Source organism: Thermobia domestica, chromosome 2 (genome assembly GCF_964235325.1).
Source record: "Thermobia domestica chromosome 2, izTheDome1.hap1.1, whole genome shotgun sequence".
Classification (NCBI taxonomy): domain Eukaryota; kingdom Metazoa; phylum Arthropoda; class Insecta; order Zygentoma; family Lepismatidae; genus Thermobia; species Thermobia domestica.
This window is the reverse complement of record NC_137455.1, coordinates 5758144-5782078: the sequence shown is the minus strand read 5'-3', so window position 1 is coordinate 5782078 and position 23935 is coordinate 5758144. Positions and strand designations below refer to the sequence as shown.

The 23935-nt window shown below is 37.8% G+C and overlaps 6 non-coding genes and 1 pseudogene across 6 annotated transcripts; all 7 read left to right on the top strand.

Moving 5' to 3' along the window:
* Nucleotides 1-5332: 5332 nt before the first annotated feature.
* TRNAL-CAA (transfer RNA leucine (anticodon CAA)) lies at nt 5333-5450 on the top strand. Its single transcript has 2 exons — nt 5333-5370; nt 5405-5450. It is a non-coding gene; the product is annotated as a tRNA-Leu (tRNA).
* A 98-nt stretch (nt 5451-5548) lies between these two features.
* Nucleotides 5549-5666, top strand: TRNAL-CAA (transfer RNA leucine (anticodon CAA)). Its single transcript has 2 exons — nt 5549-5586; nt 5621-5666. It is a non-coding gene; the product is annotated as a tRNA-Leu (tRNA).
* A 98-nt stretch (nt 5667-5764) lies between these two features.
* Nucleotides 5765-5882, top strand: TRNAL-CAA (transfer RNA leucine (anticodon CAA)). The gene is made up of 2 exons: nt 5765-5802; nt 5837-5882. It is a non-coding gene; the product is annotated as a tRNA-Leu (tRNA).
* Nucleotides 5883-5980: 98 nt separating this feature from the next.
* On the top strand, nt 5981-6098 carry TRNAL-CAA (transfer RNA leucine (anticodon CAA)). Its single transcript has 2 exons — nt 5981-6018; nt 6053-6098. It is a non-coding gene; the product is annotated as a tRNA-Leu (tRNA).
* Nucleotides 6099-6196: 98 nt separating this feature from the next.
* TRNAL-CAA (transfer RNA leucine (anticodon CAA)) lies at nt 6197-6314 on the top strand. The gene is made up of 2 exons: nt 6197-6234; nt 6269-6314. It is a non-coding gene; the product is annotated as a tRNA-Leu (tRNA).
* A 98-nt stretch (nt 6315-6412) lies between these two features.
* Nucleotides 6413-6530, top strand: TRNAL-CAA (transfer RNA leucine (anticodon CAA)). Its single transcript has 2 exons — nt 6413-6450; nt 6485-6530. It is a non-coding gene; the product is annotated as a tRNA-Leu (tRNA).
* Nucleotides 6531-16884: 10354 nt separating this feature from the next.
* LOC145669926 (dual specificity protein phosphatase CDC14C pseudogene) lies at nt 16885-19461 on the top strand (annotated as a pseudogene).
* Nucleotides 19462-23935: the final 4474 nt, after the last annotated feature.

Here is a 23935-nt window from a genome sequence, read left to right as displayed (position 1 = left end):
ACTTTAACTGCGTCATAATATCCAAACCCATAATTACCTTCTCAGACAAGTTAGCTACGACTAGAAAATACGCGTACAATTCAACTTGGCCTAATTTTAGTGGCAACAAAGCTTTCCCTTTTACTAATGTTCGCCGCCTACCGGTAAAATCTATCAAAGTGACGTTATTAGTAGGTTCTAAATGTGGTGACGACACTAATCTACTTACTTTCTTCCACACTGTTTCATCAATAATGCTTACATCAGAACCACTATCTAATAGAGCCACGTATTCATTGTCAAGCAACTGAATTCTAATGCGTGCCGAACAGTTACGTTTCATAAATTCTAGAACGTGCCCGTCACTGTCACTGATAATTGAATCATGAGCACTGACTTGCCCCACGGAATCATTAGCTAATGAACAATTGTTAGATGGCAGATGGACAGATCTAACTTGATATGCTGTGTCTTGTACAGAGAAAGATTCAGTTTCTGAGGGATTGACACTATTATTGCAAGCTTCAACTCTAGTACCCCTCTTACTAGAGTGTGAAATCAGTTTAAAGAATCGTTAGATTCGTTAGAGTCAGCTTCGATTCGATTCACTTGTGTAGTTTGCGCATTCGAAGAACTATAACCAGACCTATCGTCCCGACGTACATTAAATTGCCGTGAACCTCGAGGCCTTCCTCGAGCATTACCTGAACGGTTGTAGTCATGATCGCGGGAATGACTGTTACGATCGAACCGGTTCCTGGAACGGTCGTACAAGCTATCAGACTCTGGGTACCTAACATTGTCGCGTGGTTGGGCACGGTCAGAATACCTAATATTAGCGGATCTACGTTCCTGGGGGCCAGACCTGTATGACTGATTGGTGTTTCCACGTGAATAATTGATCCTTTGATTTGCCTGATTCCCGTCACTAAACAAATTCGGAATCGATTCCAGTCGCTGAACACACGCAAGAAAGTCAGAAAATTTTGAGTGATGGGTGGCCGCAAGCTAATTCTGGAAACGCGAAGGTAACAGTGGAATTAAGGACGTGATTATTTCGACTTCAGATATATTAGGTGAAAGGGCCTTCATTTGCTGGAAACGATTAACAATGAATGACTCCACTGAACCGTGCTTAGATGGTGAGAATTTCTCCGTGCGTAACATCGTAAGTTTATTAGCTACTACATACGAGTTCTGATAGTGATTAACGAGTGTGTCACTAAAGTCACAAAAATCACGGAACTTGTTCCTATTAAGAGTGAACCATTTTAAGGCGTCTTCTTCGAGTACAAATTCTACAACATCAAGATAATCCGAATGATGAACACCTAACAATTTCATTTCCCGCTCAAAACGCTGTAAAAACAAGGAAGGAAGCACGTCTGAAGGTGATCCGTTAAATTTAGACAACAACTTAATATCAGCTAATTTCAAACGTGGTGTGCGTGCCGGCCTATTGTTATCACCTTCATTGTCTGATGAATTATTATAAACTTCATGAGCGTGTTCCCTAACTTCACAACTCGGCGCATTGCCAAAATTTACTGTAGAATGAGATTGTGGTTGTGAAGCGCTGTTCGAACTTAACGTAACAACAGCATCACCAATCGAAGAATGTAAAGTACGTTCAAATACTCGGTCCTGTGGTAACTGTTGGCGCGAAAGAACATGCGGGTAATCATTGTGAGCGGCTGCGTTCTCTCTAACAACTTGATCTGTTTTAGCTAATAATTGTGAAAGTTGGTTCTCTAAAGCTGAAACACGTTCGCTCGTTCTAGATTCAATCTCTACCACGGATTCATCAACTTTAGTCATAAAATCTCTTCGTACGTCTCTAACCTCTAACAAAAGGCTATCCAACTGAGACTCAACGTCCTGAACGCTAGCACTAACGTATTGTATAACTTCACTTTTCTGACTCTCTAGTTTCTTGGAGACTTCACCTACTTCCTTTCTCATCGCGGTACGATGTTGGTCATGCTCAGTACAAAGGTTATCTATTCTATTAACTACATCTATCATTTCACTGCTAGAACGTTTGCTTAAATCTTCTATCTTACTTTGCAGTTCTGCATTAATACGCGCCTGTTTGCTTCCCGTAACTTGAATACTAGATACTTCACGAGTAATTCGTTCCTGTTCTGAACTTAAATCTACTACTTTAGTACTTAATTGTGCTACCTCTTGCTTTAATTCGCCTTGCACTTTCGACACGGATTCATTGATTTCACCCACACGCTCAGATAATTCCGTTCTGATGTTACTTAATTCTTTACTAAGAGTGTCCTTGAAATCTTTACGACAACTATTAATTTCTTCCCTAATACTCCTTAAAATAGCTTCAATGTCTACCGGTTCCATTTTGCCTTTTATATGTCCACTGCGCAAGTACATGAAATTAAACACTCAATGACACTAGTGATAAGACAATGCAACCACATCTAAGCATTGCATGCATGAACCTCAACTATAACATACGTACAAAATAACACAAAAGAGAATATTTGAAATTACAAAACATACCTGTACAGTACTGATTTACAATAAATAAATATATCACTCGGGCACGGAAATGATCAATCTACCCAACAGCTATGTTTTTTTTTTTAACAAAGTGGGACAGAGCCTATGTAAACTACGGATCTCAAACCACGTGGACCATACATGTACCACTAGGAAATTGATGTGGGCTTACAGGTATTAAAATGAACAATTTATCTTTCACCATAACAAAAAAATAAAGAACGTGGCCCGCAAACAAGGTACTGCAAACTCCGCGCGAAACCAGGCATAAGTATACACTTCTCTAAAAAAAAATAACCACCATTCCTAATGAAACTGGAAACACTCCATGAGTCTCATAATCTGTATGTCACCGTCGCATTTACGCTAGAGTAAATGTGAGGGTGCATATTCCTTAGTTGCGCAGATGGCGCGTGGAGTGGTGAGGTGGTATCCAATATTATTTTTAAATGAGAATCAAGGTTTAAATATTTGATATATATTTTATAAGAACATTTATGAATAACGGATACAGACTGTGCAGGTATAGTGAGGTAGATAGGATACTTATCATGACTTCCAGCTGTCCATTGCACTTCACAAAAAAATAACAGTCTATAATTCTCGTCGCACTTGGTTTCACTCCATGCACTTGATATTCCCAGATCCTGGTCTCCGGTGCCCCCTTGTACTGGTTCCGACCCTTCTGCTGCTACCACTTGTGATGTTCTCTGCTCGGGTCCCACGTGAAGAAGAAGGCTCTCTTCACTCTGGTGTATGCAGCCCCCTTGGCCGGATCCTGCGCTGCCACCTGGCGAGAAAACTGGGAACCATCCAGAGACGTTCCAGAAGCCTGAGACGATGTGGTGGCGCTGACTACCACACATTATTGCCTATTTTCGTTTTCGGAAAGTGCCAGCATGTTTACTGTCTGTAGATTTTCAAAATGCGTTTGACTTATTGGAACATAATTATTTGTATGCCGTTTTAGCTGCTTATAACATCGCACCACGATTCATTAAAAACATACAAGATCTATATACAAACGCTACTTCTCAGTTACAAATTAATGTCCACTTAAGCACACCAATTAAAATTCAGAGAGGGATCCGTCAAGGATGTCCTTTGTCTATGCTACTTTTTGGACTAGCAATAGAACCATTATTACGAACGCTAATTTGCTACAAGGAAGCCAATCTTCATGATTTCCGCACTATAACTGTGGTGGCCTTTGCAGATGATGTCACGGTAACATGTACTACTAATGAACAAATGATACATGTACAACGTACTTTAACAAGATATTGTTCTGCGAGTGGCGCTAAAATAAATTTTAACAAAAGTAAATGCATGATGTTTAATAATTGGTCATGGAGAGCTATGACATCAAATCTTGTGCAATATGATTCGGAACAAAAACTGAAAATTCTAGGAATTACGTTTACTTGTGGAGAAGCCGATCAAGAGAATGCAATTTGGACTCCAATTGTGAATGCAATTAGACATGATAGTGCAATAGTTCGGTATCGAAATTTAAATCTTGTTCAGCGTATTTGGTACGTGAACACGTATCTCTGTTCAAAGCTATGGTATGCTGCACAAATTTATCAAATTTCAGATACACATGTTAAGAAACTCCAGTTAGTGATTGGCTGGTTTATTTGGACAGGATGCTATTTTAGAAATGCAAAAGAAGTTATGATGAATGATTACAATCTAGGAGGGTTAAAATTAATTAATATAGATCTTAAATGTAAAGCTTTACTTCTCATGCGCGCCTACACCTTGTTTCATCTTGATGATACACATACAAGTCAATGGCTACGTTGTTGGACACCACAATTACCTGCCCCAAATCCACCAAATTATTATTGCATAAAACATAGCCCAAAATATATGCAAACAATTATACTTGAATGGAGTTATTTACCCACGGAAGTGCCTGGAATATGTCAGACTTCAAAAATTTTATATAAGTTTCTCTTGGACAGATCTACTACCAAACATGTACCAAGGGTAGTCACAAAAAATCCATGCAGACATTGGTCCCAAATATGGCCAAATTTGCATTGTACCTTTTTGACATCCCAGGTGAAAAGTTTTTGGTATATGGTTATACATGATTTATTCCCGACAAACAAACGCCTATCCGAGATACAACGTTCTGATTCAAGTGCCTGTGCAAAATGTGGAGATGATGATACATTGATACATAGACTTACAAAGTGTACTACCGTTAAGAACATTTGGATACAACTTGTAACGATGCTAGCGTTAATATGTCGTACATCCCCCAATGCTATCTTGCCTGAAATAATAATTTACCCTGACTACAAGTACTATCCGAAATCTAAAAATAACGCTGTATCATGGCTAATAGCCAATACTCTTTGGTATATTGACAGCTACAGATCTTTCCTCACAGTGGAAGATTACATGGATTTTTTGAGAAGAACAAAATGGAAGACGTGTCAGTTTTTGGAGGAAAACAAAACGTTTGAAAACTTTCTTAAAGTAGTATTGGACAAGTAGGATAAAACCATCACTTTATTTCTTACTTTAGTGATCAAACATGTTTATTCTCCATTGTAAATCTACTCTATAATACCATGTATATAGGAAAATAAAGTGACTATTAAAAAAAAAGCGGTCTAAGGCGCCAGACTCAAGCGAGAGCTTGTCACTTCTACCGTGACGTGAGCAATTCTGGTCCTCGTATGAGGGCGTGGGCTCGAATCCCACTCCTGACAAGTGTATTTTTATTATTTTCAGCAGAAAACTTAATACTTTTAGTTCTCGAACATACGTAAGTACTTCAAGTAGCTTAGTAATTTATACTGTAAAGCGTGTCAGGATGGCCGAGCGGTCTAAGGCGCCAGACTCAAGCGAGAGCTTGTTACTTCTACTGTGACGTGAGCAATTCTGGTCCTCGTATGAGGGCGTGGGTTCGAATCCCACTCCTGACAAGTGTATTTTTATTATTTTCAGCAGAAAACTTAATATTTTTAGTTCTCGAACATACGTAAGTACTTCAAGTAGCTGAGTAATTTATCCTGTAAAGCGTGTCAGGATGGCCGAGCGGTCTAAGGTGCCAGACTCAAGCGAGAGCTTGTTACTTCTACTGTGACGTGAGCAATTCTGGTCCTCGTATGAGGGCGTGGGTTCGAATCCCACTCCTGACAAGTGTATTTTTATTATTTTCAGCAGAAAACTTAATATTTTTAGTTCTCGAACATACGTAAGTACTTCAAGTAGCTGAGTAATTTATCCTGTAAAGCGTGTCAGGATGGCCGAGCGGTCTAAGGCGCCAGACTCAAGCGAGAGCTTGTTACTTCTACTGTGACGTGAGCAATTCTGGTCCTCGTATGAGGGCGTGGGTTCGAATCCCACTCCTGACAAGTGTATTTTTATTATTTTCAGCAGAAAACTTAATATTTTTAGTTCTCGAACATACGTAAGTACTTCAAGTAGCTGAGTAATTTATCCTGTAAAGCGTGTCAGGATGGCCGAGCGGTCTAAGGCGCCAGACTCAAGCGAGAGCTTGTTACTTCTACTGTGACGTGAGCAATTCTGGTCCTCGTATGAGGGCGTGGGTTCGAATCCCACTCCTGACAAGTGTATTTTTATTATTTTCAGCAGAAAACTTAATATTTTTAGTTCTCGAACATACGTAAGTACTTCAAGTAGCTGAGTAATTTATCCTGTAAAGCGTGTCAGGATGGCCGAGCGGTCTAAGGCGCCAGACTCAAGCGAGAGCTTGTTACTTCTACTGTGACGTGAGCAATTCTGGTCCTCGTATGAGGGCGTGGGTTCGAATCCCACTCCTGACAAGTGTATTTTTATTATTTTCAGCAGAAAACTTAATATTTTTAGTTCTCGAACATACGTAAGTACTTCAAGTAGCTGAGTAATTTATCCTGTAAAGCGTGTCAGGATGGCCGAGCGGTCTAAGGCGCCAGACTCAAGCGAGAGCTTGTCACTTCTACTGTGGCATGAGTAATTCTGGTCCTCGTATGAGGGCGTGGGTTCGAATCCCACTCCTGACAAGCGTTTTTATTACTTTTAATAAAAAAGCTCTACAACCATTGAACAAACATTCTTCAAGTAGTTGCGTAATGAACAGGTTAAGCATGACGCATTTCCGCTACTATTTGCAATTCATTTGTTTCCATTGAGTTCCATAGACGTGAGCTACATATGAAACTTGCATTGATTTATAAATATTATAATGAATTCCAAATTTTATTTAAGTTTCTGAAAGTGAAAGCTTTACAGACCACACAGATGAAAGCTAATTAAGGGAGGGGAAACTTATTTACATGAAGATAAAATGAAACATACACCAATCTATACTCTTTTTACCTAACACATGTATTGCTTGGAACCGAAAATGTGTTTTATATTCTTGCACTTAGGTTGAGAGCAGAAGTGATGAAATCGCTATGTTCATTCACAACAATAAAAATATATATCTTTTTAATATAATTTTGTATATTTTAATATGATGTGTTCAGAACAGTGATATAACAAAGGCGTGATGGAGACATTACAACGAAATACGTACTTATTTATTACCTTTAACGTTTTGTGTTGCCTTTTCCAATAAAGGTACGAATTAGTATGTCTGTTAAACATAATGGTTCAATATTTACGGAAAAGAATTCATATGTTTGAAAGCAATTATTAGATACATATTTTAAAAATGTAATTAGTATAACGTGGGAAATTACATGGAAAATGGTATTTTTTGTCTTTCAAAATGGGATTTTATTGTGTTTCAGGTTGACGTCATTCACAGATTCAGGCTCCCTAATTTCAATGAGGGTCATAGTATTCGCCCAAGCTCGTGCTTGCTTTCTTCAATAAGATTTATGATAGCTAAGACGTTTCATCTATTTAACTCACTAGACCCGCGTTCGCCAAAGGCTCGGGCTTGCTTTCAATGAGAATCTCTCACTGTCCTCATTGGATCTTGCCTATACTCGCACTTCTGGCTCGATATCGACTTATTTGGCCGTTATGTTCAAACGTCCTCGCGTGCTCCGATCTAACAAGTTTGGGCACCTTCTCGAGATAAGGTTATTTAGGGAGATATTGACACTCAGGAGATCTCGACCCTTTTATGGTCTGGCAAAGGTAGTGATCATATACGCTCGCGAGAAGAAACATTCAGTACGTGGAAGGTTAGTGTCGGTTCTCAGTGACAAGTTGCATATGCAGAGAAGTTGTTTTGCATTTGCAAGTACTACTTTCAAGAGGAAGATTTTGTGATTTATACCCAGGGCAAGGATTACTATTAAACATTATCGCTTTTGCAGAATAAAATTATAATAACTTCCACAGTAGTGTCGAATTGTTTCTTAATGTGTGGAAATGTCCCTAAAGGACCATATATCACCGGTTGTATATGATCTTATCGTGAGACCAAAATAAAGTGTCAAAACAATGTTTTCCAACTGTGTCCTTCAGGGACGCAACTAAGCTAGTTGTCGCCCGGGGCAAAAACTCACCTTAGTGCCCCCTGACCAACCAAAAACCAAAACGCTCCTGCAAATATTTGCCCAATTTTGCGTCCTCCCAATCCAGCAACCAGGAGCACAAGCCCGTTTGACCTCCTAGTTACGTCACTTCTGTCCTTGATATATTCATCTATGCAGATTTAGATTTATTTATTTATTTTATACTGAAACGGGTATAATGGACATGGCTCACGAGCAAATTTGTTTCTGAACGACAGAATGTCAAAGACAAATATTTCCTTCCAACTAAACCATTCCATCTATATCTACGTAAACATAACTTTCTTTTCAAAGTGGTCAAGGAGAAGTGTTGTTCTACTGGAACTTATGGGACACTTTCAAGAATCAACTCTTTCCAGGTAGACATAGAACAATTTGTGAGTACTTGTTTTACCCATTTTCTCAAAATTTGTTTGGAAAGTTTTTAAATACTGTTTTATATTTTGCTGTCAGTTTGGTGCATAGGCGGAGCTATTGGGGGGCATTGCCTCCCCAACTTTTTGACAAAAAATAAAAATGCCACCAATAAAATAAAAATGTGAGATCTTTCAATTCTCATTTGAATTTACCGCATTGCCCCCCAAGCAGACAAAAGGTCTGCCACCCAGGAGATAATTCCTAACACCGCCCATGATTTGGTGGCCATTTTTTTCGATTTGGTCGCCGATGGAGAAGTGAGGATCGGAAATTTTACACGCTACCCTTTATGAAAAAATTAAATAAATGAAAACTCCTAAAATATTTCGCTTTTTTTAAAAAAAAAAAAAATAATTGCTGTTACTACTTTGAAATGAGGCACAACTTTCTTAGAAAAGCAATTCCGATCTTCCCTACTTTGTAGTTTATAATAAATCCGTAATACGTTGTTCACTTGCATCAAAATAGAACAAAGGATATTAAAGTTCTTTATGTATGCATACAATATATTAATAAAAATAATAGAACATTCCGAACGTGAGTTCAAAATATTTTACCCGTCTACAGAATATTGTTCTTCTTTTATCGGACTCAACGAGAAACCTATCCACCACCATCGATACTGTTCTATTCAACGCCTAGTATCAATCATTTCAAATTTCCTCCAAAGGAATTTAAATACAACCGGGTGAAAATATCGTTAACGCAAGTTGATTACCATCAGAATTATATATCAGGAAGATTTACCCCCGGGACCATCACCTGACATCATCACTGGCATCCAGGATTGTGAGCTATCGTCTGACATTGAATCTTGTCTTGTCGTTTGACTATTATCAGTCAAATAGGTAGGTGCACCAGCTTACTAGTCAAATGTGCTACAAATGCTAAATTGTCAAATGTGTACCTCAAACAGGGGATTTATGATTCAAAACGAAATAGAATAAAATACAGGACACAATCGGGAAAAAAAGGACACAAATCAGGAAAATAGTCAAAGTCAGGAAAAGGTCAAAATCGGGAAAGAAGTTCAGGCAGGGAAAGAGGGCGAAAAGTCAAGATGAACAGGGCAAAAAATTAAGGGTAAGTGGGAAGTGTAAAATGAAAAAGGAAAGCGTATAAAAAGGAAGGGAATGTATGTACGTGTAAATGTAACAGAAAGTGTAAGTGTAGTGTAGATGTAGAGCAAGTCCCACTTAGCCTTCTTCCTCACGGAGCACCACTAGACACGAGGCACCCACTACAACAGCCACTGCCGAACTCCGACATTGAATCTTCCAGTGGAACAAACTCTAGCAGTGCTGCCACAGTCCTGGCTCTGGAATGGGCTGAAAAATAGTACCAAATTGAAACAAAAAGGGCTGAATTCATAATTTTATACCAGTGTAATATATGGCTCTGTAACGTGTAGGCTAAGTGGTAAAGTTTCAGAACACTTCCATCTTCCATCTTCCAAATCACGATATTGCTCTTTTTAAAAATTAGTTTCTGAAAAGGAAGGCTCCGAACAAGCGTGGAAGTAGATAAAACTTTTCTCGCACGTAGTAAATATAGCAGAGGCCTCAAATTAAAAGGGAAATCAGTTATCATCTTCGGTATGTATTGTAAGAAAACCAAACACGTCTCTATTTCAGTGACCAATAAACCAAAACTGTATTATTGCCATATGTGAAAAATATATAAAACGAGGAACAAGTCAATCATCTTCGAGTTTGTGTATAAACAGTACGTTGTAATAAAATATTAAAATATAAATTATTGCGCCTTTCTAGTGTCATTTGTTTCGCGGTATAGTTCGAATTACGAATTTTCCACACGAAGTTCTAGCTTTATGCGGTGCAACGTCACAGCATGAATGTTCAACAGCAGTATGAGTAACGTGAAATGTAGGAAGAGTCTTACTGCCACTTTTGAAAATGTGACAAATATTTGTTAAATGGTACTGAATTGTACCAACTTTTTCACAAAAGGGGCTGAGAATGCCATCGTTGTACCAACGGGCCGATGAATGACAAAAAGGGCTGAATTTGGTACAATTGTACCAAGTGTGGCAACACTGAACTCTAGCGAAGCATGAGCAAGGGAAGCAATCGTCCTCACTCCACTCTGCAAACGTTCTACAGGCCATTGAGTGTACACCGTCGCCGATGTTGGAGACATCTTTTCAACAGGCTACAGAAATCCGTCAGACTTGGATCAGGCTCTTTACAAGAACGTCTTGAAACGTAAAGACACGAATTCCTAATTCGCGTTCTATTCCCTGATTAATTAAAAAAAAAAAAAAAAAAACGCAGAGATGTTCTGGTGGTATGACTTGATCCCTTGTCCATATGGATCTTCAGCTAGTTTGACACCACACCGACCAAATTGTGGATCTCGGTGCAATAGTCTAACCAACAATAATTGAAAAATGAGAAGCACAGTCTTAGTTATCCATTGTCTTCTGAAAATTATTTTACACAGCTTATATTTGGCAACTAGTGCAATGGTACTCTCAACTTGTATGTTGTAGATTTGTACTAAAAGTTGAGATTTATTTTGAAATTTGTTTTTATTTATGGTATGCATGTAGAAATGTGAATATTGGTTAGACCACTATAGTACCCAGCTCCACAATTGTGGGGTGTCGATCTCAAAAATATGTCATAATGGATTCTCGGGAAGTATCTTGCATTTTCTTTCGCTTTTTCATCAACCTTGTATATAGACTGAAGTAGTCTGATGTCACATCCGTCTCGTTGCTATGGTGATCGTGGTTTTATTTTCTAAACAACCTGGCCTAAGAACATAAGTACAAAGCGAAACAGTGACGTGTTAACTTCCGGATTGCAAACATTAGAGTAAAATAAACACTTGCACATGTTTTTTTTTTAATCCAATGAATGAAACTATGAAAATATAGAAAAAACAAGCAATTAGGTAAATAAAAAATGTTAAAATATGTCAAGCGTTGAAAGTGAAATGTTTCCCCTGCTATTGCAGATTTTGTGATTTATACATTTGGATGTTATGTTAAGTGTCAAAATATACTTAGCTTATTTATTATCGGATGTTTACTTTAAATAATGCTGGAAAATTTTTATTTACTACCATCAATATCACACAGTGCATTGCAAATGTGTAGACCTACAGAAATAGTGTTTAAAACTTATGCTGAATCACTCATAATTGGATGTTTTCTTGTACTGTCAGTATATATTTTTAAGTTAAATAAGAAATATAAGGAAAGATTTGCCGCATGTTAACCGATTAGAAATTGGTCCATATTGAAAATTCTCAACACGCATATGGTTACAAGCTTTGTCTTTTTTAAAATTTTATTGTTTGTTTATTTCTATATTTTGTAGCCACTGTAACTATACACTCATATTTTAAAGGGTAGGCGTAAAATTTCTAAATGCACCAATATAATTAACATTATTTTCAAAGTAGACAATTATTTTTCCTTGTAGACAAATCGTATATTTGTTCCATTTTCATTGTGCTGACAGCTCATCAGTCTGTACCTTAGAGTTTTTACATTGTGTATAGTTGCTTTTGTTCATTGCGTATTACGTGGGTAATAGCGCTGGCATTACTTATGCAATTTCTATCTTATCAGATTACCTAGAGGTGCGGCCCCTGTAGAAAAAAGTTCCTTATGTGTTACTTCGTTAATTACTAGATTTCATTCGTAAACTTTCTAAATGGTGGACCCATATTCTTTATCTGTATCTTTTCGTGCCAACTTTACTTTTTCCTCAAAATATTCTAAAATTATTATTAACTATGTGTTCTTATTAACAGGATACTTCATACTATTTCTATTGCTTCATGCATTTGTTTAGAAAAAAAAAACATGGCGATCACCATGGTAACGAAGAGGAAATCACGACATCACTATTTGAGTCTATTAGGAACTTCCCCGACGACCCGCTCGGGAGAGTAATACTCCCGGAAGTACGTTTTTCCGCGCGCTACTCTAGACAGCTGTTTTACGCGCTATCCTAGCCAGTTGTTTTAAGTTGGTCACAAAATGTATATCATGAAGTACAAGGGGAACAAAACGACCCTATATCATGGAGTACAAGGGCATAAGTACTACAACTACTTATCTGCATAAAAATAAATAAATCACTTTTTTAAGTATTATTTTCATATTATTTTAATTTAATAAGTGTTATAAAAATGTAAAAAAAAATTTCCGCGGGCGGGGTTTGAACTCGCGCCAAAAGAGGGTTTTATTACTAGCATATAGCGCTATCCCACTCGGCCACTGAGGCCGACAACAGCAAGCGTTTGTTGTCTGCTATTTGAATGCAACGTAGCAAGAAGTGGATAACGCCAACCAATCAGAAATGTGTTTCTCGTTTCTACTTCCGGGAGCATTACTCTCCCGAGCTAGTCCTCTTCCCCGCGTAAGTGAATCCTGTAGCAACATTAAACCCAGGCGGGAAACTTTGTCGACAGTGATGAATATAGTTGCAGCGGCCCTTGACGTCTTTGTTACAGTATGTCAGCGCCCGAATATGACCACCAGTTGTGAAATGGATGTAAGCTTAATTTGTGACGACTGGCTGCCATTTTGTTACAGCGAGATATTTTTTCAGACAGTTTTGCAATGTGGCGCGCCGGAAGGGTGTGCATGGGCCTTACGGATGCATCTCAGTCGAAGTCGCCTATGACTGGGTGTGTTCATAGCTGAAAATACCAAATTGAATAACTAGTCCATCACAAGTTAAGTAGCTGGTTTTCCATGGGACGTCAATTAGTAGATCCCCCTGTAGCACTTCTTAGTTTTCGTAGAGCCTTCTTACTTGTGCTTTTCGTGGGTGACTGTTTCGCCATGGGTCCTGGTTTTTATAACAGGTCACAATAGATTTTGCAGTAATCACCCTGACTACGAATCTTCCGAAACTATTTCATTAAGCGCATATAGGGAAAACGATAATGAAAATAGTCCATGATACGATTTAATTTAGTCGTCATTTGACGACACTCACCTACCTACCACTTCAGACACACTATTGTTCACTACAGTAGGAGGGTCATTCTAGCATAATTTCACAGGTAGCATGGCATTCCAAATTCGGCAGGATACAAACCGAACAACCTTCTGCAGATCAAGACAGGATTTTAGGTTATGTCATTAGATTATTATGGTTTAACGGGGGCGTCGGTACCAAGGTTATTTGTCATCATGTCATTAGAACATAATTATTTAAAGTCTGTAAATCACGTGGAGATAACATACTTTGGAAACAATGACAGATTGAGAATAAGTTGTCAAATTAAAAAAAAAAATTCCTTTCACTTTTATGGCTTCTCTAGTAGCAGAGACAACTTGCAAACTGCTTGCCGTAAGCTTGAATTGTAAGTCGGGCAAGCTTGCATCCAGCTTGATTGGAAAACATGCAAGTATGCCGCAAGCTGGATTCCAGTAACGAACTTACATGGAGGCACCCTTGCATTCAGTGTTACATTCAAGCTTGACACAAGCGTTTTACAAGTCAAGTCAAGTCAATAGCCAATGAACGGCCAGCGATGGTACGACGTTCTTCGAAGGGTCTGAAGCATCACTTGCAAGTACAACAAAAGCCAAGTTGTATGAAAGTATGCGTTTCAAGTGCAATCGTAGAAAGTCAAAAGCCAACCACACGCCAACTGGCAGAAAGCTTTCTTGCTACTAGGGTTTAAATGATTGTCTAACACATTCTACACCGTTATTTCTTTGGTACGTATACAAATAGTAGAGTACAGATTAATAATTTGCGTGCAAACTGATCTGCCATGAAAACTATTATAGATAAAAAAAAAAAACAACTCGCATCTGCATGTGGTACTGTACAGTAGAGTAAAGTATTTGCGTAGGTTAGGTTAAATTAGTAGGGTACATTAGGTTGACTTAGTAGGATAGATAGGTTTAGATTAGAAGGTAGATCAGGTTAAATTAGTAGAATTGGTTAGGTTAGGTAAATAGGATATATTAAATAAGGTTAGTAGGGTAGTTTAGTTTAGTGGGGTAGATAAGGTTAGATTAATAGAAATGAAATGAAATCTTTCAGCTTTACGTCCCACGATTATGCCAGTTAGGCTAAAGGAGATGGTGATTATGAGAAATAAATGAAATGGTGGAATGAAGAAAGTGGGAGGAAACGGGGGAACCCCCGAGAAAACCCACAATCACGGTACTTGTCCACCACAAAGTCCACACGGCGCGAGTTTACGTTAGACTAGGAAGTTATATTCGGTATGATGCAGATTTATTGTACAGATTCATACATAAATTCATTGCATATTTACTTCATATTAAGTAAATCGACTCTTTGTATCTTAAACAATTTTTGGGCTTGCATTCCTCAGTACAGATTCACTTTAGGAGGACTTTAGTGTATGTACACGACAAGAACTATTGTGCAAAATACATCAACCATCTTGTGGTAGGTATCCATTAAAAAGCACCAATGCTACCTAATCGAGTCAGGACAGGAGCACAGCAGGGAGGCCCGAGAGGAAGCAAGTGAGTGCGTCCGTTGGGAGCAGGCGCGTCGGCGGATGTGGGTATTCATATTAAGGAGGATAGTGCAAAACACTGTATATGACATAAAATTACTTACTTCACGTGTTGAATTACGTATTTGTATGTCACTAAATATGTTATAGGTAATATTCCGATATCTTTTTATTGCTTGTATATTTATGTTCCAAAGTAATATAAGGCATTACTAACATAAATTTCACAATTATGTGGATCCTTTAACTCTCGGACATTTCTATAGTTGCGCGTCATGGTTTAGCATACTGACTTCAGATGCTTTACTTCATTTCACTTGTATACTGTGGTTACTAGCTAACTTATGGCAAATGCGTGCACAACAGGTTCGACTTTCATTTGCAGAGATGGATTTAGGTCTGGTGGGGCCAGTGGCGTATTTAGGGGGACTTCCGGGCTTAAGCCCCCCCCGAAATCTTACTTACTATAGTCAAGTATATGAAATATCTTGCAGAATTTTCACATTATCAGGCAATGCCCCTCCCGAAACAAAATCGTAAATACGCCACTGGATGGGGCCCTAAGTTAATGAAGGTAATGGGGCTCTTTAAGTATCAAGATGAACATAGGCACCCTATATACAGAAATAAAGAAACTAGTGATATTTTAGGAAGCAGGATAGCAGAAGGGGGGCCATTTACTTACATCATAGGAGTCTACGCCACACGAAGCACTGTTGCTATATGTAGATTTTATTTTATTTACTATTTTTCTTATATTTGGAAATTTACATCCAGTTGTTTCATTTAATTTTTGGGGCCCCAAGAGAGTGGGGCCCTAAGCTATAGCTTATACTTAAATCCGGTACTGTAGGTATGCATATCATTAGTAAGAACACAATATATTAAGATTATTTACACACTAGTTTATTGAAATATTATTACAAATTTGTTCTGTAAATTTTACAAATCTGTGGAGCCATACAGTAAATCTGCACCTAAGTTAATGCTTATATGTTGTATTTAAAAATATCCTAATGTGTTTTTCGCTGTGATATGAGTTCCTATAGCAATTATAATGGCGTCGTACTGGTACTGCTACACTTATAATCATAAAACACAGCTTCCACACACTCTTCAGATATAAGCCTGTCATACACTATAGGATAGATCCTAGGAAATCTCTTACGATTTTTCCTAGTCAAAATCTCAATGCGTATGGCCTCAGATCCCATGTCATTTCCTATGTTCTGAACGATCATATAAGATTTCTCTTGTTTAGAGCACTCACTATTTCGGAAAGAAAATTCGTAAGATTTCGATTTAAGCGAGATCAGGTGAGAGAAAGTGAAAACAAATTTGTTTTTTCCCCACCAGCCGCCATATTTGTCCACGATACGGAGTGTTCTGTGCTAACGCCACCCGTGTCAAGATGGCGTTGTCTGTGCACGATATATAAGAGGGAAGCATGAGTATGTTAACACTATTCCCACACTATTTGTTCAATTGCATGTGCTTTTTTTTTTTTTTTTTTTTTTTTTTTTTTTTTTTTTTACTGCAATGCACTATTGATCAACATCTCGCAATGTCATTCTGTCAGACAAGAAAAACCTTCACAAAAGGGTAGAATTTCCTACGAGATATGTGGTAACATTTTTCCTAAGATATTTCCTAGGATTTATCTCATAATGTATAACTGGCCTAAGCCTAACTAGACTTGGCAATGAATATATAATAGAGTACTCTTTCATATACAGTTATTCATTTCAACTGTAGAATTACCATTTTTACGACGAAGTACGCTCAGTCTTCATTATCATATGCACATTTTGTTTTACAAAAATTGTAAAATAATATTATCCTGGAGAGTTTATTAGACAAGTTTTTTTTTTTTTCCTGGAGAATGTTAAGTTCAAGGATTATAATATCCTTGGTTGAAGTATACTCTACAATTATTTATAATGTCTTTGCAGAATATCACGAGTCATTTGTCTTTGTTTTGATTTTTCCATTTTCGTACCAGCTTGCCCCCAGCCAGATGAAGTGGGGAAAAATGCACGGGATTTCGAGCAATGACATTTATAAGTCCATGTACCATCATGAAAAAAGTGATTTATGAATTATTAGTCAATTCTTTTCCAATTTTAATGCATTGCTTGAACGTGCACGAATATTAGTACTAGGATTTTGGAAGTCATAGTGACGTGTTTAGTATTAAGCCTGATGGAAGTTGCAGAAGATAAAGTGCTTCGGAGTTTAAAGCTGTTGATTTCACTTGTTCTATGTCAGGGGTGAGCAAGCACAGAAGGTTTAACCAAATTATCTTGAGTTGTAGAAAACTAAAACTGTAGATTGTGTGCGTATAGAATTCAGGGTGAGTACTGTGTGGCTTGAAATTACAAAAATGCCATTTCAGATTGTTGTTGAAAGGTTAATATGCCATACTGGTGGGTAGATGATCATTTTCATTACGTTCCAAGACACAAAATGATCTCATATCAAAATCGAGTAGTAAAACATAATAGTTTTACACTAGAAAAGCACAGAAATAATGTGGTAGCCATTGCTGAGTACATAAAAAATCGCCTATACTTTGCTACATTATGGGTTCCAACAAAGACGTTCAATGCAGTTGATGCATATGAATTTAGTATAGACGATGAATTGATTTATGAAGGATTTTATGGAGATTTTGGTCCACTTAACTTAGGATGTTTGTACACGTACTGTAAGAAACTGAATCGTTTGTTAGAATCGCCTAATATAGCGGAAAAGAAAATTGTACACGTCACAACAATGGATCCTTACAAAAGGGTTAATGCTGCGTTTTTAATCGCAGCTTATTCTGTTATTTATTTGAAGAAGACTCCGGAAGAAGCATTTAATGTACTAATGATTGCGAAAGGACCGCCCTTTTTGGCGTTTAGGGATGCGTCTCTTGGGATTTCTGTCTACCAATTGTCGCTGCTAGATTGTCTTGACGCTGTGTACAAAGCATTCAATATGGGGTTGGTTAATTTTGACGATTTTGATGTTGATGAGTATAATCATTTTTTGAAAATTGAGCATGGTGACTTGAGTTGGATTTTACCACAAAAGTTCATAGCTTTTTGCGGCCCTTGTGCGAAAAAGAATGAGAAGAACAGCTATTCTGTGCAGCATGAGCCCGAGTTTTATTTAGATTATTTTAAAAGAAGTAACGTAACAACAGTGATACGGCTTAATAAAAAGTCATACGACGCCCGTCGCTTCACTTCCCATGGGATTGACCATAAAGAGCTGTATTTTATGGATGGAAGTAATCCTACAGAGTGGATATTGGAACAATTTTTGGAGATCAGCGAGCGAGCGAAAGGAGTTGTGGCTGTCCACTGCAAAGCTGGTCTTGGAAGAACCGGTTGTTTAATCGGTAGTTATATCATGAAGCATTATCGATTTACAGCCAATGAAGTGATCGCTTGGGTGCGTTTGTGTCGTCCTGGATCCGTTATAGGTAATCAACAAACATGGCTGGAGGACAAAAAGAAAATATTATGGCGACAGGGGGATAGTTATAGAATTCGAATGTGGCATGATCCCCACAAGTTTCCTGAACATAAGTACGGATTGTATAGTGTTATGGAGAAAGGTGTGCCTTGGAGGGCAAGACGTTTGATTACCAACATTAAACAACATTTGACAGAAGTAAGTAAGAGTAATGCTAAGCAGATACTGAATGAAAGGAAGTTTTTAGAAGAAAAAATCAAACAACATACGGCCAGAAAGTTGGTTCCTTTTGTCAGCAAACTGTCATCGCGTCCTCTTACTGATATGCCACTAGCAAAGGACTTACTTTCACGTAAGACTCAAGGAGATTACTTGAACGAGTTAAAGGCAAGAGCAAACCTTGGGAAGATGAAAGGATCGAGTAGTTTCATTGAGAAACCGTTGACACCGAATAAAGAAAATTTGAAAAAACCTACCGAATCCAGTATTAAAGCCAAGACGTCTTCTAACATGAAAGAAAATTCTGCAATAACATTGGAGAAAAATATTGGGGATAAAATTAAACGATTGCCTAAGAAGAAGATGGAAAACAGTTGGTATTACAATGATGAAGAAATGGCTCATCAGCACCATCATCATCATCGTCACGCGACTCAGCAGAAGAAAACTTTAAGGAAACCGAACAGCCGACTTAGTTTTGGAATCCGACATCGAAGTCAATCACGGAATCAGCTCGAGAAACCGCAGACGGTTCCAACAAATAGGTCAAATATGAGATCAATAAGCAAAGAAAAATTGAAATCACTCTCCGCCAAAAAAAGTCAAACCGCCAAAAATGCATCCAAACGTCACTCGAACAGAAGCTGAAGTTGTATGAACATTGTAGTCAAGACAAATCACTGAAATATTTTTTTTTTTTTGTATTTTCTAATGTTTGTTTGTTGTGCCAACTCTTGTATGAACGATGGGCTTTTCATATTTGTTTTCTAATACTTAGAAATGTATTTTTTATATTCACCTTTATCCTTGTTCTGTGTACATGATCAGAGGTTCTTTTCTTGTTGATTAAACAGGAACATTTTAATTACAGTGTTTCGAAAATGAAGTCATTTCTAGAGAACCATGGTTTAAAAAAAAAAACTAATTTTTTATCTCACATAGCAATTTTCATCAATGTCAATTTGGTTTACCAAAAGCCCTTTATTTTACAGTACTAAGAAAATACCCGTTCTTCACACGGGGAGAATACGTTTCGTTTTGGACACAAAGGGTTCAATTTGAATTTAAACAATATCGTAAGTGTCACTGTTCGTCTCAGCAACCCCGAAAACTATGGATTCAGCACTAATATCGGCCATTTTTGATCATTTTTATATCTTGCACCCCCTCTCCCAAGTTGCGGGGCTGACTTTGGATTTAAATGGCATCGAAAGTGTCACTTTTCATCTCAGCGACCCCGAGAACTATGGATTCGACACTAATATCAGTCACTTTTTGTTCATTTTTAAATGTCTTCGCTCTCTCCCTCCTCTAATTTCCACCGTCAAAGTGAAATGATAAAATACATCCCAGGCTCGAACGTCATCTATGTTGAAAGTTTTATCGAGATCGGTCGAGTGGTTCAAGACAGGGGTGGATCCAGGGGGGACAATCGCCACCCCCCAGAAGAAGAAATTTTATTGTTTTTTTTTTATATATAAATCATCCCAGAGTTTGGAGCCCTTAAAAGTAGCATTATGACAACCCACCGCTCCCCCCCAGAAGTCGGTCCTGGATCCGCCCCTGGTTCAAGAGGTATGGAGTCAGAAACATAGTGACTTTCATTTTTACATAGAAAATCCATTTCTGATTCTTACATTGGTTACTTTAGAACGAAAACGATATTAGCGAGAAGCGGCTTGCTGCATTCGATTAAGCGTTCCAAGAATGTATTTAATCTCCATCCTGAACTTTCTACTAAAACCGGAAGTGGTATGAATTTACTACAACTTCCGGTTTCAATATTCACCTACGTGGAGCAAAAACAATAACAAATGGCGTTTTTTTTCTTTCTGGGATCGATTTAACGTTCTAAGGATTGGCACCACCGTCTCTCTTAACCCACTATTCAAATCGGAAGTGGCATAATTACAACTACTTCCGGTTTCAACATATATCCTTATAGAGTAAAAACGGTAACAGATAGCGAGAAACTGTTTTCTGCAATAACTTAAGCGTCCCAAGAATATATTCTATTTCTACTTTAATCTTTGTACTGTACTAAATCAAGAAGTCGTAGAATTGGAATTGCTACAATTTTCGGTTTCAGTATAAATTAAGAAAATGTCACATCATACAAATCAAATTCCTTCACGAGGTGTACATACATGACGCTGATGGTTATTAAATAATGAACAACAATATGAACGTTGGGTCGTCTTGTTTCCGATATTCAATGTTTCTAATTAAATAATATTACTGTACTTAAATGAATAAGAGGGGCCGCGGTGGCTCAGTGCTAGAGCGTTTACCTCTGGTGCATGGGGTACTTGGTTCGATCCCAACTCGCGCTAAGTGAACTTTGTGGTGGACAAAAACCGTGTGCGTGGGTTTTCTCGGGGGTCTCCCGTTTCCTCCCACTTTCTTCATTCCGCCATTTCATTCATTTCTCTTAGCCTAGCTGGCATAATCGTGGGACGTAAAACAACAATTTCATTTGAATGAATAAGTAAAGTTTCCGCTCTTTCTATTCAGATCGACCTAAAAAAAAAACTTGACTATGAATTTCTCACCTCAACGTAGTTCCACAGCACACCGCTAGAGGTGGCAGTGGTTGATGGGTACACTAACGCCATCTCTACGACAACGTTCACCATTATCTACCAGTCCGGAAATAAATATCTTTGCACCACCCGCAAGTTTGGAGCACTCTAGTCGAGAAATTTAGCCCTATAATTGAAATTAATTAAACTAGAAATGAAATTTCAACTTTTACGTTCTGTGGTTATGCCCTGTAGGCTAAAGGAGAAAGATGATTATGTAAAGTGAACAATAATGAGATAAACTGGGGGGAATGATAATGAAATGAAATCTTTGAGTTTTACGTTCCACTTTTATTCCGGCTAGGCTAAAGGAGACGGTGATGATGAGAAGTGAATGAAATAGTGGAATGAAGAAAGTGGGAGGAAACGGGAGAACCCCGAGAAAACCTATGCACACGGCACAAAGCTCACTTGGCGCGAGCTGGGATTGAACCAGAGACCCTATGCAGCAGAGTTGAAACTGACCTGGCCTGGGATGAAACCAGAGGAGCGCTCTACCACTGAGATATTCTATTTTCTACTATACTAGAAAAGCACGGGGTTGAAATATATTTAAAAAAAAATAATAAATTCTTCCACGGCATCATCATCTGAGAATTTAATAATAATAATAATAATAATAATAATAATAATAATAATAATAATAATAATAATAATAATAATAATAATGGATTAATTCGTCTCTCTTTTCATTATGACAAGAAAAACATTTAATTACTGCATTCTGAAGATAAGAATTTTAAGAATGATCCCAAAAAATAGATCAAAAGATTGCGATCTTGGAAAATAATTAGTTTTTGGAACAGGGACCACAAAATTTTTGAACGGCCCCTAAATAGAGTTTTGTTATTTTCTACGGTATAAACACTTCATACTGAGTTAAATGATAGTTTGGGTTTGGCTACAGTATATGAAGTTCTCCGGATATAAGGCCTACAAGAAAATTTTTGATTGGAATATGTTGGATCTTTCGATCCAAAAATATGAAAAAAAAAATCAAGAATCAAAGAAAAAAGATCATTTCATATGAAAGAAAATGGGCAAATCACGGAAAATGTGGGAACGGTCTTCAATCAAAGTGGAGAAACAATAGTACTAAAATTGCATTGGTAATTTTGTTTAGCGAAGATGGGATTGTTATTCACGGGGGGCGAGGGGGACGCGTCCCATCCAATATTTTGAAGTACAAAATATTCAATATTTTATTCTAATTTAATTTGTTTACTAACGACAGAATATCATATAAATAATAATAATTATATTTATTTGGAATATGATATTCAGGCTGTGAAGCGATTGTAACAGAGTTCTTGATATATCTTAAGGGGTTCGTGAAGGTTAGCAGAAAGGTAACAAATAGAATCGAAGTTAATAAACAGGTTGGGCTAGGTAGTACCATTAAAATCACTTTCTTTGAAACCCCACCCCCCAAATTTTACATGCTAAAGACGCCAGTGTTGTTATTTACATGTTAACAAATAGTGTAACATTTCAGTTAATGACGTTTCCGGAGCTAAAGTTACGTTTTATAGTAGCAAAGGGCGAGTCCCATTTATAGATACTTTAAAATGTTAAAAGAAAAGGGAAAATTTTCCCCTCTGTTCGCCCTTCAAAAATGTCCGGTGTAATGGCTGAGGCCGGCACGCGTGCCTGGTTCATGAGATACTATATTCGATTCCTGATGGGAGAGGATCGAATGCATTATAGCTGTTGATATCCTACTTTCAATTATAAGTTTTGTCTTATATGGCCTCGCCGCTGAGAAAGGACGTAAATACGAATTTATCAATCGAACCATTACTAAAATTTCCATTCGAAATGAAATCTTTGAGTTTTACGTCCCACGCTTATGCCGGTTAGGCTAAAGGAGACGGTAATGATGAGTGATGAATGAAATGGTGGAATGAAGAAAGTGGGAGGAAACGGGAGAACCCCGAGAAAACCCACGCACACGGTGTTTGTCCACCACAAAGTTCACTTGGCGGGGGCTGGGATCGAACCCGGGACCCCAAGCACCAGAGGTGAACGCTCTACCACTGAGCCACCGCGGCCCCAATTTCCATTCGAAAGACGTTGACATGATGTACGAATAAAACTAGAAGTTCTTTAAATAAAGTACTTTGACCACCATGCTAGGCTTACAGCATATCCAAAAGAATGATGAAAAAAAAAACAACTAGAAACTTTCAAAATGTGGATGTGGAGAAAAATGGAGAGAATTCACTGGGGTCGATCGGCAAACGAATGAGAGGATGCTAGAAATAGTGGGGTGAAATGAACAGTTTTAAATGTTATTAAGAAGAGGAAGAGAAACTGGTTGAGACATTGCCCAAGAAGAAACTGTACCATAAGGGAGGTCCTAAAGGGTATGGTAGAAGGAAAAATAGGGAGGGGGCAAAGGAGACTACAATTAATGGCAGATATAAAAACGAAAAGATCATACGTGAAGACGAGAGATTAGCGGAAGACCGTGGAGCATGGAAGCTTCTCTGCTACGGCAAGTAACCTGCCAATAAGGGCAGAACACCTATGATGAGCATAATATAATAAATCTGTCACCACCTGTGTATTCATAGTGTCTGACGAAGCCAAAGTGGATAGTTGGCGAAATTGTTATGCGTTAATATATATATATATATTACAATAAACTTTTTGTTTTGTTCAGTGAGTAGTTTAAATCAAATTTAAGTCTATTAAAAGCAAAACTTCTACAATGGAAAAAATATTAAAATTAAAAATTGATGATCGTATTTAACG